The following is a 17,469-nucleotide window of genomic DNA, read 5'->3' on the forward strand; positions in this document are numbered from 1 at the left end:
AAAACAGGACTTAACAGCAAAACAGATGCGGCGCTGGTGCACTTGGCACGGCTGTGGCACCACCTTGGGTCTTGTTGGAATATCTGTGCCAGAGCGCTGCTGGAGTCACCTGGCGTTCTCTCAGTAGATCTAGAGCAGGATAGTCAGCAGTGAAATCACCCTTTCAAACAATCTAAATGTACTAATTCAGTCCTGCTCAGCTGCATTTCAGGAGCTGCTCTGCCATTTGTTCATTGTCAGGACCTGAGGACCTTTAATATGGCTTCCAGCAGTGTTTCCAACACAGAGATGAAAATGGGTCTATTCGTTTAAGGGCGTTTTCACATAATTAAACAATTTGCTCTTTTAACCCACGTGAAGTAAACTGTAAATAAGTGATAAAGCAAACCGTTTTTTCCTCGGTGTAAGAAACATCCTTTTCTGTCTTGGCCTTGGCTTTTCTTTGTAGAGGCCAAATGTGAGAACATGACATTCAAGAGAATGAAAGCCTGCAGGCTGCCACGAGCTCCATGGTGTTACTGTAACACTGTAACACACATAGATCCCATGTACAATCACAGAATATGTCTTTGGTGTAAATTTAAAAAGAAACCCTCTTAAGCACTAAACTGCCTTTGTTATTGGAAATCCTTCATTCTTGTGCGAGATCAAGTGTGAGGGAACAATATCATTTGCTCTGTCTTTTCAATTGGAGCCAGCGCTAAATGAGGGAGGATGACGTGATTGAAGACGTTCACAATCAGTTACATCAAAACAATGAGGCTCACGGAGCGAGCATTAGTTGTCAGAGGTGGAAAGAAGCGTCTTCCTCTCTTAGCATCAGCAGCTACAGCTAAGCTAGCGCGTTTTAGTTACAGATGCTCAAGATCTCTTCCTTAAGCTTCCATGGATTCTCCTTCATTCACTGACCTGCTGTTTTCCTCACCTTTTCTCCTATCGTCCTGCATGCCATCATCATAACGTGTGATTAATTAACTTAACCATGCTTTTATTTGTCCTGTCTCTCCCTGTCCTCATCTACAGGTAGCGTCAGACTCAGAGCTGTGTCTCCAGTGTGCAGTTATTGGCCCAATCATCCTGTGTGTGTTCTGATCTTGCCTGTCGTTGTTGTTGTTGTTGTTGCTTTGGTCTCCTGTTGTTTCTCTCATCTCCATCCACTCCAGCTCCAACCAGTTGAGGCAGACGGCCTTCATATTCAAACTACAGTTTATTGATCGGGCCTTCAAAATTTAGAATTTTCTGAATTGGTCTTAAAAAGCTTGATCAACAACATCAACAGTCTTTTGAGAAATTTCCACACAATTACATGTTTACATTGCCTTGACTTTTGTGAATAATTATAGGCAGGTAGCGTACACTGTGATGGGGGCGGTTCAGTGATTCATTGTTGACTTCTGGAGGTGCCATACTGTACGTGCCTAACTGACAGAACACTCTATGCCCACAACAACATACGCACACTCAAATCTGAAGCTCCAAACTAAGGTTGAACTGGAATTGCATTGTGACAGAGAATGTACGCACGTACTATTTATTCACCCACTCTTTAAAATCATCTTTTATTCATATTTTACCTTCATTTTTGTCCTGAAATCTCCCACATTTGTCTGGCTAAGATCACATTTACTCCTCCTTATGATTCACCGTGACTAGCACATTCTCTTCTAACCCAGACACTTAGCCTCTTGTGGACTCAGCCTTGAGATCTCAGCAATGTGTCATCTAAGTTTGTAAGCATTCGCCCTGTAGTCCAGAGTCCACACAATGGGATTCAGCCTTGGTGTGAGTGACTCACTGCACAGCATTATGCATACTCAACTGACTGCTACCGCTCATCTATATTTTGTGGGTCTGAATCCATAAGTAGTGGCTGTGGATGAAAATTGTAGTGTGAGGATTCAGGCAGGCAGCTTTTGTAAATAATACTATTACTGGTCTACGAGACGTTAAATATGCTAAAGGGTAATAACATTTGATTCAAATTAGGCCTATACCGCACTGCTGCACTAAAGTGGGTCTAAGTAAAAGTCAACGTTATCTGCATGTTTGTGCTTCGATGAGCAGAAAATGATGTGAGTAATACTTCAAGTCACATTATAGTGATGCACACATTTATATTTGACAAATCAAATATTTAGGATGTACTTTAGCATTTTAATATGTAATAATTAAAATTTGGTACATGCGATAAATTCATATTTGTTTTTTCTTACACACATATTGATGATGCAGGATTTTGTATCATGACATAAAGCTGTATAAACCTTACCAGTAGCAACACAATCCTTTGGGGATGGCCTTGTATGTTGTATCATACATGTTATACATACTGTAAACCAGTGTGGACAATTTCAGAAAAGTGGCCAGTTTGTATCACCTGCAGTAAGGACAGGCATTACATGACAGAGAAGGGCATGTCATCATGTGCTTGACAGTGGTGCATTACTAATAAAAGGTTTTGGCATTTTAATTTTGAAAGCCATCCAAATCTATTATTTTCATTGTCAACATAAGCTTGTGGATGGAATCCTGCATGACACCTCTTAAATATACTCTAGAGGTGGCGCAGACAAACGTGCTGACAAGAACCATCACTGCATTTCAATCAAGACCACAATTACTGCAACAGTTAACCCTCTGCGTTCTCAGTGCATCTCCACCAGAACGCTCCGTCAAATTGTCACGCACACAGGATGCCTCGACACTTCTGACATACCAACATCTGACAGCTTGGATACAGACACAGACTTTAACATAACATACTTTAAACACCAAGAAACATGCAGTCTACTGTGAAAATACAGACAATACATATCACTTATCACACCTAAGCAAGACTGCTTGTCACCAAACAAATAGAAAGCTATCATTTGATGCAGTTGCTACTTTATTCGCTTTCAACAGTAGCTATATGTATAATGCACAGGGCTGTCACTCCACTGCTAGAAAATACACAGCGGTGGAGTCTGAGTGTTGAATCCACTCTATATGTACCATGCTGGTGGTGTCCTACACAAACCTCAGCACTAGCCATGAATGTAAACGAGGCCAGAGCATAGTGTTACAGTACAGTCTGTTGGATAAAACACTAAGCGCTGCAGCCTAAAAGCACTGCGATGTTTTAGAATTGAGGAATGTTGTGTGTAATAATTACTGTATGTAGCCTGCAACATTTGGACAATCTGTCTTTGTCCTTGATGTCCATAGTCAATCAGTCTGAAAACTTTCCTGTTTCCATCCACAATCCACACCTCCTTGCTCAGAGTGCAGCTGCGATTGCCTCTCTCAGCCAGTTGAAGGATCACAGACGGCTGGGTGGGATAATCCCCATTGTGCTAATCTGAGAGAGTAGCCTCTGGAATGCCGCAAAATTGACTCGCTGAAAAAGTGAGCTTTGATGCTCAGCATGAACTCCCAATGACCACGCAGCATAAACAATCTGGCTTCAAAATGGCCTCACCTCACCAAAACAGCCATGATCCAAATTGAAAGGGACAACCTTAGGCCTGCGAAGAGGTGAGTCATTTGAGTTTTGTCCATATTTTTCCCTCTAGGTATCAACATGACACACTAACTTTAGGAGACATTAAGCTTACAAAAATAACTTCAGGACAAACAAAATGCTTTGGAGAAGAATGCGTTCATTTCATTTGATTTCGGTGGATGAAACTAATATTGCAGAAGACAACAGCAAACAGTCTGGTATGAACAGGTTTGAACTTGCTTAACAAGAAATATTCATATTCAACAACCTTACATAAGCTTCATAAGGATGCAGGCCGAATAATTGTCATAGCCAGACAACAATGTTTCTTAGTATGACTGAATATAAGCCTTAGGCTGGTAAGCACAACCATTCTCCCTTTGTGGTGATGTTATTCATAAATTCAATAGTCTTGCTTATTTTGCATTAATTAACACGTAGCACAAAACCCACACCACCACAAATTAATCATGACCTAAAAATAAGAACAGACTGTAATTTTGTTTTTGGCACCACACAGCAAACTAGTCCACACTGCATTTTTAACATGGCTTCCAACACCCAAGTGTATGCACTCAGTAATCCTTTATTATCGCTTTGGTTCTTAACAACACTCAATTATCGAAGGGAGACTTTATTTTACAGTATTTCAGGGGATCTTTACAGAGATCCCTGGGAAGCTGCAATCTCATGCATTGTAGCCTTCTGGCACAGTCAGCTGGATGAGCAGGATGTCTGTGCTAATGTCACCAAAGCCAGGGCGCCGATGTGCTGAGTTGTATTTCATGATGAACTGCTGTCACAAAGTCTAATACAAAGACACCTCTATATGCAATAAATACATGAATGCAATTACTTTTATGCTGTTATGTAAATCAAGCAATCTTAAACGTTCATGCTCGTGAGGTTTAATCCTCAGTCAGTATGGCTTTTAGCTCCACGTGCTTCAGCTCCCCCTCTGCTTGCTACAGTACTTTTACATTTGCAGAGCCACATTGTTGGGTAAAACCCCAAAACAATTATTATTTTCTAATCAATGACCATTTTGCCATTAAACTAGTTTCTTTCTGTCTAAATGTGCACTCAGGTAAACAGTGGGGAAAGGATCTGACCACCAAAGCATGCTGACATTTGTGCAACTCCATCTTTACCTACAATTTTTCTGACCTATTTCATTTAACTTTCCACTCTAAATCAATATGCAGTGCTGTTGCTGCTGCAAAGTGCATGGTGAGCTTGTGCTGTTTCATTTACAGTACAGTCCATTTTTCTAAGTGCCATTTGTGTGCCACCATTGTGAGGCTGTGTACCACAAAATAAAGTCTACTACTTAGTGCTTGGTGGAAAATGTGTTTTTGAGCCAGATATTGCCATGCAGGGGAAAAAACACTTCTCTTTACAGGAATCCACTGGGTGTATCATGAGAAGATGATTGTTTCTGGAGGTTAGAAAAGATTTTGACTGATCTCTATGAACATTAAGAGACACCAACCTGCCAATCCCACCCGCCACCCACTACAGAAGAAACCAGATGAAACGGAAGAAACATCCCATTTACACGTCACAAAAACAATTAGCCTAAAAATCCGCCATTACCTGTAGGCCACAAGACAACAAAGCAATAACATAAAGCAATGCAGCACAAATCTGGCATGTTGTAAACATTTGACATTTAATAGAGGAGGACCAGAAATGTATAAAAACATACAGCATTATTTTGACTCATTTGAATCCTCAGCGCTCAAGAGAGAGAGCGAGAGAGAGAGATCAATTATGTCGAGACAGAGCCACTAGTCGCTAAAGGTGTTTCGTGCCTCACTGTGGATAATGTAAGTGCAATAACGTAAGAGCATAGTTCTGAACCAACTCATTTTCACTAGGAGATTGGGGATCCCTCATTCAGGTGATGATTGGATTTGTGACACTCTCCACTTAGATAAAAGAAGTGTAATTATGGGCTTGACCTTTAGGGGCATTTTTTGCATCGAATCCTCTTAACAGCATTCACAAGTGAGAATAAAGCTGTGATTGGTAGAGTTTCGTACTTTTGAGGGGCTGAACTTGTATTTTGTGGGGTTAACTAATCTTGGGCCGGCACACGAGCACTTAAAGATGATTCATTCTTAAAAAAAATTGTTTTGGGGGAAGGTAGGAACTTAAGAAGGCTGTTTTTACCTCTGGGTAATTGGCCAAAAAATATTCACAATGTATTAGGATTACAGGACGCCTAAATATCTTCATTGGGAGAATAATGTGATAGGAATGTCACGCCTTACACCAAATATGTCATATGTAGCAGTAGCTTGATCATGACATCATTTTTCAATTTCTCACATCCCCTTTGAGATTTATAAGAAGCATTTTTCTATTTGCCACTGTCAACTGGTGAACAACCTACAGGAGGTGTCTGGACGCCTTCAATAGACCTCTTCTGTACACGTCTCATATTTATTCTATTTCATGGCGGATTTAACTGTAGAGATATTTCAAGGGATGTTCAGTGAATACATCTCTTTTTTATATCCATATCCACATTTATGCTTTCCAACAACCCCTTTTCCCAAACGTTTGTTTGTCTTTATCAAGGACACCAATTTACCAGCAACTGCATTTTTATAATCCATATAAATACGTTCAGCAAAAATATGTGTTTCGACCTTAACAAGTCTTTTTCTTTGGATTAGTGTAAAAAAAGGTCTAACTGAGTCAACCATGAGTCAGTGTTGACTGATTTAACGGATCCAGGCTGATGAGATAGATGGAGTCACAGACTATTAAACCCTTTGATATGAATTTCAAACAATATTTGGCCTGTTGTTACCTAATGATTCAAAAATGACTTACTGTAAACCAAGACTATTTACAGAAGAAACCGGGACATAAACACAGTCCTACACTCCCTTAATGATAGACAATTACTGCGATGGTAACATTTCATATTAGATGCTGTAAATTGGACTAAAAGACAATTATGATAGTGAGAACTCTGAGACTGCTTTGCCTCCAACAGTATTAGATTGGAGTGTTATCGTACTGTTGCAGTGCTGTTCATTGCATTGGGAGAGACAGTTTGTGTAAGAAGCAGAGCCATCACGCACTAGATATTCAAAAGAGATGCTTGACTGAGTGACGGTTTATTGTTTCCGACAACACGCAGCTGAATAATTTTTTGTCACAGTGCGCTATTAACTGGCGAGGTAGGCACGCCATTTATAGTCTGCTGTGATTAGATTACGTAGCACTAACAAAATAACTGGAAATAAAAAAAGATTCAATATTTTAATCATGTCACTCTATTAAATCAATAGAAAACCGCTACCTCCGGACCAGCAGCTGCTACCACAGTGGTACCAAAATCAATGTGGGCAAGCATCTGGCGCTATTAGAGAAAGATAAAATTGCATGCTTGCATGCAGAGAGCACTTGACTCACAGAGGCGAGTCAGACATCACTTAAGTGTAAAGTGTCTTTTTCTTTGACAGCCTCTTTTCTGGGGGCCCTGTTGGCAGGGGTCACCGTCCTCCCAGTTCACCACACTCACTGCCTGCGTGACTGATTCGGAGCCACAGATCTGCACGGAAAGCTGTTTGGATAACTGTCAGCTCTCCCTCACTCTCACTGCCATCAAAAATGAAGGGTCATTTTTCTCCATCGCACCGTGACTCCCCCCAAGACGTCTGCCTCCAAAATGCAGAGAGATGGCTTCCTCGCCTCCCTCCCACATGTGTGTAATAGATGGATCACTTTTGATTGACAGTCTGTTGGCGTGCGCTCTACTTCTGTATGGTGGAAATCCCAAAGCGTCCAAACCATATTGTTGTATGAGACTCGATTAGGTAATGTTTAAAAAATGGAAGCGCTACCATTCGATTTCTATTCTTGTCATACCTTGATGTATAAACAGCTGAACGCAAAGCCCCAGTGCATAAGCAACACAACAGACATTGAGGATTTCATTGCTGTGCCCTCTGGCTTGTCAACATACTGAGGCTTGTCTCCAAAGTGGAGTAACACAGCGCCCCAGACAATGCCAAATATTATAGCAACTTCCTCTCTTCAAGTAGCCACAATTCATCATCCTCAGCCACAGGACTCCTATGCATTTCTCCCTATGGGTGAAAGATTGATGGTGATCTCATCTCAGTTTATCGAGCATCCACCTACTTTTCTTGTCTAGTGAGTGCTAACCACACGGCCTCTCTCTCCTGTGGTACACCTCCTTCCTCTAGCAAACTGGGGATTTCTGCTACTTTGACTGGTAGCCAGGACTACACTGACATGCCAGCTCCTTACATTTCCCTGGATATGCCACGTTCCTAGCAGAGACGGCGATGGGCGAACCCACAGGGACCATTTCTGAATTCACATGAACAAAATGTTGAAAACTGTTTTAGAAGTTTTGCCTAAAATATATTGGATAAACCTTAAAGACAAGGAGACAACATTCCTCTACAACACTGTACTATAAAAAGTCATCTCAATCACAGAAAGATTGATCTTTAAAAATAAAAAAAGACAGTATTGATTCTTATTGTGGATGTAAATGAAAGCCTCCTTGACGTTTCCCCTCAGCCTGCACTGTTTTATTAGGGAGATGAAAGAGAATGTGTAAAAAAATGAAGGCCATCTGTCTTGATTCTGCCATGTCCTGTGTACGCTGCGTCTGATGTAAACAACTCCATTTGTCAAGATGTGACGAACCCTGGACTGTCATAACATGCACCGTACCCACCGAGACCCTCAGCCTCCAGGAAGCCAAAGCTGCTTGATTCAGTCAAACGAACCTTTTTGAAGACAAGATCGCATACATCTGCAATGATCGCTCTCAGATAACAAAAGCTTAAAAGGTTGGTGAACTTTGGCTTCACAAATTACAATGGCAGAGTCACACACTTGACTTCAAGTGTACGCTGAGTTAATAATATCCTGTATCAGCGTGTGGAGAGATTGAGCACATGCCCTTATTATCCCACTTAGGGCAAAAGGGCAACTCCTACTTCACACACAAATACAACCAGCGCTCAAGCCTCTTCTAGTGCCCACTCACTTAGCCACCCCATCAGCCAGGTTAAGAAGATGTTGCAAAACTACTATAGAAGGAAATCTGAGAGTGTGGAGTTTTTAATAAATAAACTGACTAAGATTGAAACAGAAAGTAGGATCATTAGAAAATGTTTGTAGCATGAATGGCCATTGTCATCGTACCTAATTAATACTGTAATTGGCCAAAGAGCGTCACTGCAATCCTAATGATTTTACTCACATAAGACAAAATTTCTATGTGAAATTAAACACTTTATAAAAGTGATGAGTGAAAATGATGCTCCTGCTCTTCAGAACCAACGGCGTTACAGTGGAGAAAATATGGGGACAACTCAATGGACAATAAACAGTAAAACAACACAACAATAGTTTTACTGTGTTTTATATTCATTCACACATAGAAGGATGGAATTCAAATTTGCCTTTTTCAATACCCTCAAGCTTTTAAATTTAAACTAAATTGTTAAGACATGTGAAAATGAATACTGTTGCTTCACACAACCTTTTATGATCTCACTCAAACCAGAGAGAATGACTGCAAGTGAAAGCCACATGTTGCAAAGCTTTGTAAACAACTTAGTCATGCAAAGACCTACAAACCAACAAACAGATTTTCCTATACCAGATAATTGATGCTTTTTATTAACTATCTGCATGTGTTGGCCAACACACCAAAGGTTCTGAATCTTGTCTTTTCTGCAAAACTCTCCACAGTACACATAAACAGCACAGCTATGTTTTATTTACTACAAATCCTAATATTTGTATTTGTGATTATCTGAAGAATAAGTGAAAAAGCAAACTGTAAATTATACGCTTTCCCATCTCATAATAATGTGTTTCATGAACCATGATGTTTCAAATAGCAGCGTACTGTCCAAATACAGCCACTTAGAGAGCATCACTTTAACATGTTTTATCTTAACTGTGTGAAAATGAACAATTACTTGCATCAGAAGTGGGGGATGTGTTTGCATCTTACAAGTCAGTCATTATCCGATTGAAAAACTTCACTCGGGAAGTCCTCACTGGATTGGATGGCCTATTTTTGAGCATGCAACACTCATCCTCTCAAAAACATGTGATACAATCACATACCCTCAAGCATGTTTTAATGAGTTGCTGAACAAAAATAACTCCTTTTTTCCTCTCCATGGTGTGTATAGATTTAACTGAAAATAAATTGTCTTGACTTGTTTTAGTTCTGTGCCTCACAAACATCTTTGTCGGAGACATTTCAAGTAAAAACACCTATACCAACACAAGTTAACATCAGGCTGTAAATCCTTTAGACTCATGAGTAAACTATGAATGAATTCGCCCCGTCTGCTATTCAGCCCCGAGCACTGTGAAGGAGCACCGCTGCCCTTCCACACTGGATCTCTGTTGCTTTTGATCAAGTTCCCAATCACATTTATGTCGAATCTACTTACACGTCAGCCACGCGTCAACATTCGTTGCAATTTTGCTGGCAATTTATAGAACCTGACAGGTTAGTGGATTGAATCTGCAAGTCAGTGTCCAACGGGTTACTGACAGAAAAGACCAGCTCCATCAAAAAACAATGTGTGTTCCAGCTTTCTAGCAAACTGTCACGTTCAGCAGGGCAGGGCAGGCTTCTGCTTCAGCATTGGGGCAGTCATAGTATAAAGACAGGGACAGCTAGTCCTCACAATAAAATATCAGAAGCCTATAAATCATCTGCTCAAAATACAATTGAAGTGTCCACATCTTTTATAACACTGTGACTCAGTTTGACATATGATGATGGTAAACGCCAGGTTCAGATTTCTAGTCAGATGAATGATTGATTGTTGTGGATGACTATATTAATAAACATTCAGACTACACTGTTACACAGAATATTTCACAGCTTTATCTCATAAAAAAGAGAAAATACACTCATTGGCAAATACACACACATATATACACATTACAGTACTTGATGAAGATGAGCTTAACATGGAAATACTGTAAAGTATTTTTCCCACTGTTGTTATGCTTCACGCAGTTATATTAATTTCTAGCTGAGGGCCGTTAGGATTATTAATTCTGATTCATTACTGTGTAAGTAGCAGTTCGCTATCTGATACATTTGGGAAAAACAATACCTAATTGCCTGTAGTGTCCAAGAAATGTTCTATAATAAATTTAGAGCCTCTGAAGACAAGAAGTAATGAAATTAAGCAACAGTAGAAATGCAGTTCACCTTAAGGTATCAATGCAGTAATTATGCAATGGCTGCCATAACAGTAGCCAACTATAATAATAATCTAGTGATGGTCCAAATTATAGCTTGTATTGATCCACTCATCCTTGTATTTTTGCCTTCCTTTCTCAGAGAAAAAACTGATAGGCCATTGTACTATTGTATGTGCATTCAGCTAAATCAATAATCCAATGCATACAGTAATCGTCATGAGTTTCAACATTATTAGAATCGATGCCCATAATAATATTTTTTGTTTTTTAAGGTACAAATGTGATGACACGTTTTTACAAACTGACTGAGTCAGCAGCTACAATTGTGGACTGCTGGGTTTTCTTAAAGTGGCCACTGTGTCTGCAACCTTACAGTATGTGTGGCTTGTGCTTCCCTATTGTAAAGCGGGGGAGGGGGGGGGGGGGCTTTGGGGTAAACTGCACAGTTTTTTAGTGACCTGCCTTAAAAGCAGTGTGAGAGCATAGACTGATTTGACAGTAATCAGCGGATTAACATATAACGCACTCTATACCATAGCACTTAACGTGAGTTATTAAAAATTTTCCACATTGCCTCCTGCCAACAGTATGTCACATACGGCTGTAGCAATTACACCCAACATACCAGCAAACTACCGCTTTTCAGCCAGAAAGCAGTCATTATCTTCCATTACGCACAAAGGCTACTGAGCGAGCTTAGCCGGAAAACTCGGCAATACAGGACCATCTTCGAAGAAAGAAATTTCAATGAAAAAGAAGGCCTTGCATGCATTGTTTCTTCAAAATGAACGTTATTGTCCCATTGTCGATAAGAGTGTCTGGTAGACAGAATGTGAATATATCTTTAGTGATATTTTCAGCAAGGAAGAGTGCCTTTCAAAGGAAACTGTGGTTACTAGGCAACAAGCACCAGAACCAATTGAGGACTAAAGTGGAAAAAAAGTTTCTACCTCTCTCTTTCTCTCTCAATCATGCAGACTGTCTCTCCTGCTCCCATACAGTCTCTCTGCCTCACATGTGTAAGTCAGTGCGATGCCTGCAACCAAAATCCCCTCTGAATGGGGTTTGACCATAGATAGGGGACTTAACCCATTTCATATGCTCACGTGTAGGATTTATGTCCAATTGTGAGTGAAAGGGGAAGCTTAGATAGCGCAGAGGGTACACGGAGTGTTAGTGAAATTCCAATGTGTTGGGGTGCTACAGAAAATACTCTGGTTATGTTTTTCCTTCCTCTTCCAAGGTTGCAAAAACCAAAAGTACGCATTATGTTTAGAGACAAAACGTGTCAACAATAGAATGGCAACCGCTTTCATCAATGAGAACATTAGGAGCCTGCATGAGTATTATCAGTACAAGATTTCCAGGATGTGTTGTTGTCTTTGCCAGCACATAATCAATTAGCTACGCAATATGAGCACAGTAATTGAACACACTGCTATGATGACAAAGTCTGCAGTCATTCGAATCTGGACATAGTTTTCTGGTGTTCCACCTGCCATAGGATGATGTGTAAGAATTTAAATATGAACAGGTCATCATCTTGAACAAAACTGCTTACATCAGAATAATTTTAATAACCAGTGCTGTACATGTGAAGATTTTTACCCCATGACCAATGATTGCTAATCCTCCCTTAAATAGCTGACGCTGAAAATCTCTTAATAGAGAAGTAGGAAGGACGCTACATATAAATGTTTTCAGGCAGAAAAAGGATCGCTCTAATTTTTGCACTAGTTACGGTTCCTGTTGATGAAGTGAAAATGAAAAAGCCAATGTTGTGATGTGTTAGACATTCACCTGCTTGATTTTCAGTTAATTTTCTGCCTTTGTTCTGTTTACATGGGTTCTCTGACCGGGTTATACCAGGTACACCAAGAGCGACAGGTATTGACTGGTGAAAGAAAAAAGACCACCTGACTGCTGGGAACGGTTAATAACGCTCAGTGCTCACAGTATTTGCTGCATTTGCTGCAGATGAAGCTGTGTGTGTAACAATAGCAAAAATCTGCATTTATGGGTTCTTTCTTTTTTTAGTAGGAACTTAAATCCTCAGACACCCATTCAGGACATTTGATTTTCTAACAATTTCTGTTATCTCCTCTAAAAATATTTTGGTAGAGCTTCAACTTGACACTTCAGGAAGATATGGAAATGTAATTTTGTCAAAGGACAGAGAATAAACCCTAATCAAATTTAGCGACGTATCAAAGTGAAGGGTCTGTGTAACAAAGGGAATCAACTGGCTGAAAATCATACTTCATCCTATAAAAAAGTAAGAGTTCAAGTCAACAGAAAGAAATGTAACAGATTCAATACGTATAATCTATGCTTGACATTTAGTGTGCTAGAGCAGAAGTAAGCGTTACAAACATACAGAACAAGCTACATAAAGTGTGTCTTTCATTTTGCCAAAAGCCTACAGGATTACAAATACTTTTAACATATGTTTTGTCATATAGCATTTTATTTTGATCGTTCTTGACACTGCTTTACGACAGAGTTTAATTAAACACTACAATTAGGCTTATACGATCAGACTTGTAAGGCTGAGTCAAACCATGCCTAAGGTTGAAGAAGTGAATCACAGCTTTGAACACCATCTCTGTAAATGTCAAGAATTTAGGTTAGCCTTGAGTAACTGTTGTTTTTTTGACTGAAGTGTGTAGCTGTGCGCTTGTTATTTTCAGAAGTAAACCTTCCGATGAGGATGGGACACAGTACATTAGAAGAGACTGCAGTAGTCCTGGGAGTCAGTCAGAGAGCCGGACGTTCAAGTTCTATAAGCTCCAGTTAGAGGCCTCAGTCTGATTTATAACGGTTTAAGAAAGCAAAGTTCAAAATAAAATTAATTCCGTTCGCACTCAGTGATGATATAGTACACAGCGCTTTGTTCTGTTTATCTGTACTCAAAAAGGGATTTGAAAGAATGCCAGGGCAGAAACTGTAAGTCATGTAGTAAGTCATGTGTTGATGTGACTGTTGACATTTCTTGCTTTTCGGCTCCTTCAGACCCAGTTTGTTCAGCACTGGAGCAGGTTTAGTGCACTACCCTGCTTCACACTCATCCAAAAGGTACCAGCACAGTATTTCCTGCTGGCAACCGAACATCAGCAATTGGGATTTGAGTGCCTTGCTTGAGGGTACCTCAATGAATGTTTGTACAAGGATTTTCTAATGTATGAGCTCGGTATAAACAAAAAGAGAAAAATAGTTTGCTTGGAGTCAGATGAACAGTCTATGACTTTCTCTTTTATGCCATGACTGGGGGCGCAAAAAAGAAGAACTCAACAATGCCATGTGAGAACACAACACCAAGGTCTCTCTCAGGGCAGGTTCTTCATTCAGGTTGCGACACACGATTGATACATACACGCTGATCTAAAAGTAGGCTGTAACGGAGGATTTGAGAAAAATCTGAAGGCAAAAGCTCCAAGTAAGTAATAAGAAAGTTAAATGTAATGTGTTTGAATATTGTATTTGTATTCATGGACACAGAGTATATGTAATCACCCTTAAAAAAAAACTGCTTATTTACTTTGCTAACATAACAGGTCCTCTTTCTGTTTTTATTTCAGGAGGCCAGCTGTGCAGCATAATTGCTTGTTTAGGCTGAGCCATGAAATTTGGCTTTTTCGTAGGCAGGATGAAAGGTGATACAGCGGTTAGCACCGTTAGCTCGCAGCAGGAAGGTTGTGGGTTCAGGCTTCCCGGGGTGGTTTTGTGTGGAGGTTGCATGTCCCCTCCGTGCCTCTGTGGGTTTCCTACCTTCCAAACACATGTAGGTTAAATTAAATGCAGAGGGGGGTCTATTGTTTCAGTGCCCTCTGTGGAATAAGAAATAATATACTTAAAAACACAAAAATCATATTCAGACACAGTGCATTTGAATTAGTGGACATTACAGGCGCATCTCGTAAAGTGGTCAGAAGGTGCGCATCCAACTGCATTTCTCAAGCATTTCCTTTTGAAACAGAACTCTTGGGTACAGGAACACAAGTTGTCAGCTCACTGTAAAGACATCCTATGTTCAATGAATGCTCCACAGCCATCAAAGTAGAGTGAGACACTCATTCATATTTAAATTAATGTTTTATTGTTGGCTTGTAAAGTTAAATAAAATTTCCACAGTTAAAGAAGAAGTCAGCTATAATTCACCATATGTATTCAGAATCTGGAAATGATTCACACATATTTAATTACATATATGGGATGGGTTATTGTTATCATATAAATGTTATCTTTTGGTAGTTTTCTAGCTAATAATTAAACATGTTAATGAGGCTACTACTACTAAATTAAATAGATTTTTTTTTGTACTTTTCCAGTCTTGTCTACAGAGACAGTTTTGATGCAAAACTCCACCATTTAAACACACCCCTGTGCTGCTGCAGCTCTGCTGACTTTTACCTGATGTGAGCAAAACATGTAAATGAAATGTAATCCATAAATCCCAAACCCCTAAGTCAATGAACTCTAAACATTTTTAACGTACAGGATAAGAATAATCTCTCTCCGCCCCGCTCCACCTCCTCTGCTGTGGAGCAAAGAGAAAGTCCTTAAGGTATTTTTGTTTGCCAAATCCTTGCTTTGCCAAAATCATGCTCCATTTATGTGTGGGGCATGCGTGTGGAAATAACTCCCCACCTCCCTGCAATCATGAGGTGTTGTCAGTCACGCTGTTCATCAAGAAGCTGTAAACGTTATTCCATATTAGGCTGTAGTCGAAAACACTTAACCACACACCATTATCTTTTCTTTTCTTTTTTATTGGATGCTGTCTGACACATTGTGAAAAACTGTTGGAACAGAAGTCAAAACTTCTAATAGTTTTTTGAAATATTAGTACCACGTTCACCCTGTGAAATAAGTCCAGTGATGGTTTTAATCAGCCCACTGAGACTACGGTGTGCCGCCTCTCTTTGCAGCATCCACCTAAAACACACCTGCAGCTACATGATTGAGATCTGCCTTGTTTGCCAAAGTAGCCAATCCACTAATTTATCTTCACCCAGTGTTCAGCTATAGTGTAATGGATCAGAATCAGTCTGAGCAGTTTGCTAATGCCGCTGCAACCAGACTGCAAGCACAGGATCAAAGAGGAGGGAGCCGATGAATATTGGCTTGTCTGTATTCTCCTCTAATGTGAATACTTTTATGGTGAAGGCTGAGCGAGGATTTGGGGAATATCTATCAGAGTTCGTGGTGCACAGTAGAGTGCACCAATAGTTCTGAGAGATTGCATGCTGTAGTGAATCTGTTGAGTATGTCTTTTGGACAGTTGCCCTTGAAATTTGTGGTGCGACTCAGAGTAACAGATCTTGAACAGCAAATTTTGTCACTATGCAGCGTTCTCCTATTTGATATAGAAAAGCTAATTCCCTACGTGTGTAAGAGAGTGAGTGACTGCACAACAAACACATAGTGGTGACCTGAGGTAGGCTAATAATAATAATAATAATAATAAACGTAATAACGTGACTCCAATTCACAATGTTTCCGAAATGTAAAACCTGTTGATGATCTAGCACAGATTATTTAAAACATCCAAAGAGAGCCATGTTTGAAAAGACTGCCATAGATTGTATAACTGGTGTCTGACTGTCTTTCTCTCTCATCTTTGCAATTTCACACAAATATTTCGATATATCTGGTTCTAAATCTTACGCAAAGGGTCCTTGTTTTCTTTAATCAGCCACTGTAATAACATTTCAGTTCTTTCATTTGCATTTTCTGAAGTGAAGTGTCTCATACTAAAAATATATTTATTCATTCATTCATTCATTCATTTATAAACTGAGACACTTGCATTTATTTTATTAATACATAAATAACACCACATTCACATAAAACATAAAAAAAAAAAAATAAAACATTTAAATAAAATAATAGATAGACAGATATACAGACAGACAGATAGATAGAAATTTAAATATAAATAAAATATTACATTTATATTGTGGGCCCGAAGTAATCAACATGATCTCAAGACAAACCAGACTAAATAGCAGTAAAGAGTCCAGAGTAACAATCAAACAAACAATCAATCCCTACCATTAACTGGATTTAATCCACAATAATTTACTACTTTCTGTGGAATTAGATTTACTAGTAGAGCTTTATATGAAAGGAATGAAATATCAAGAAAAATAAAAGAGATTTACACATTTGCATCTTCACACTGTACTTAAAAAGGCATCTAATTGTAAATAAATGCAGTGCAGCTCATGCAGCCTGTAGCTGTACAGAGAGGTATGGAATAAAGTTCAGGAAAGCAGATCCCTGCTTTAAGTCTGTGCAGTAAAATTGTGATTTTCATTTGAAATGAATGGCCTTTCATCAGAGGGTGACGCATTTGATGCAGTAAGTGTGATTGAAGGGTCAGACATGGGCTGCTGCCTGCAGTATTAGCTGCTTCTGGCTAGCTAGCATGACTTGGCTTTTCCTCATCAATGATTTTATAGCAGTAAAAAGGAGACAACACTGTTTTCCATACTGGCAAGACTCCTGAATTTGATTTTGTAGGCATCTGCTTGCTGGGAAAGCTCAATATGTCTTCAAGCTGGGGCACAGTGCACGGACAGCTCCCCACCAGCCAGCCACAGCAGCATGTGCGTGTTTAGAAGTTAACGATGATCAAATGCGTCATGAAAAGCTCACAGCTCAATGAAAGAAAACATCTCTGTAGCAGAGAGGTGACGAAAGAGCAGACTCCCAATGATAAATTAGTGTAAGCATGC

Source organism: Betta splendens, chromosome 10, assembly GCF_900634795.4.
Source record: "Betta splendens chromosome 10, fBetSpl5.4, whole genome shotgun sequence".
Classification (NCBI taxonomy): domain Eukaryota; kingdom Metazoa; phylum Chordata; class Actinopteri; order Anabantiformes; family Osphronemidae; genus Betta; species Betta splendens.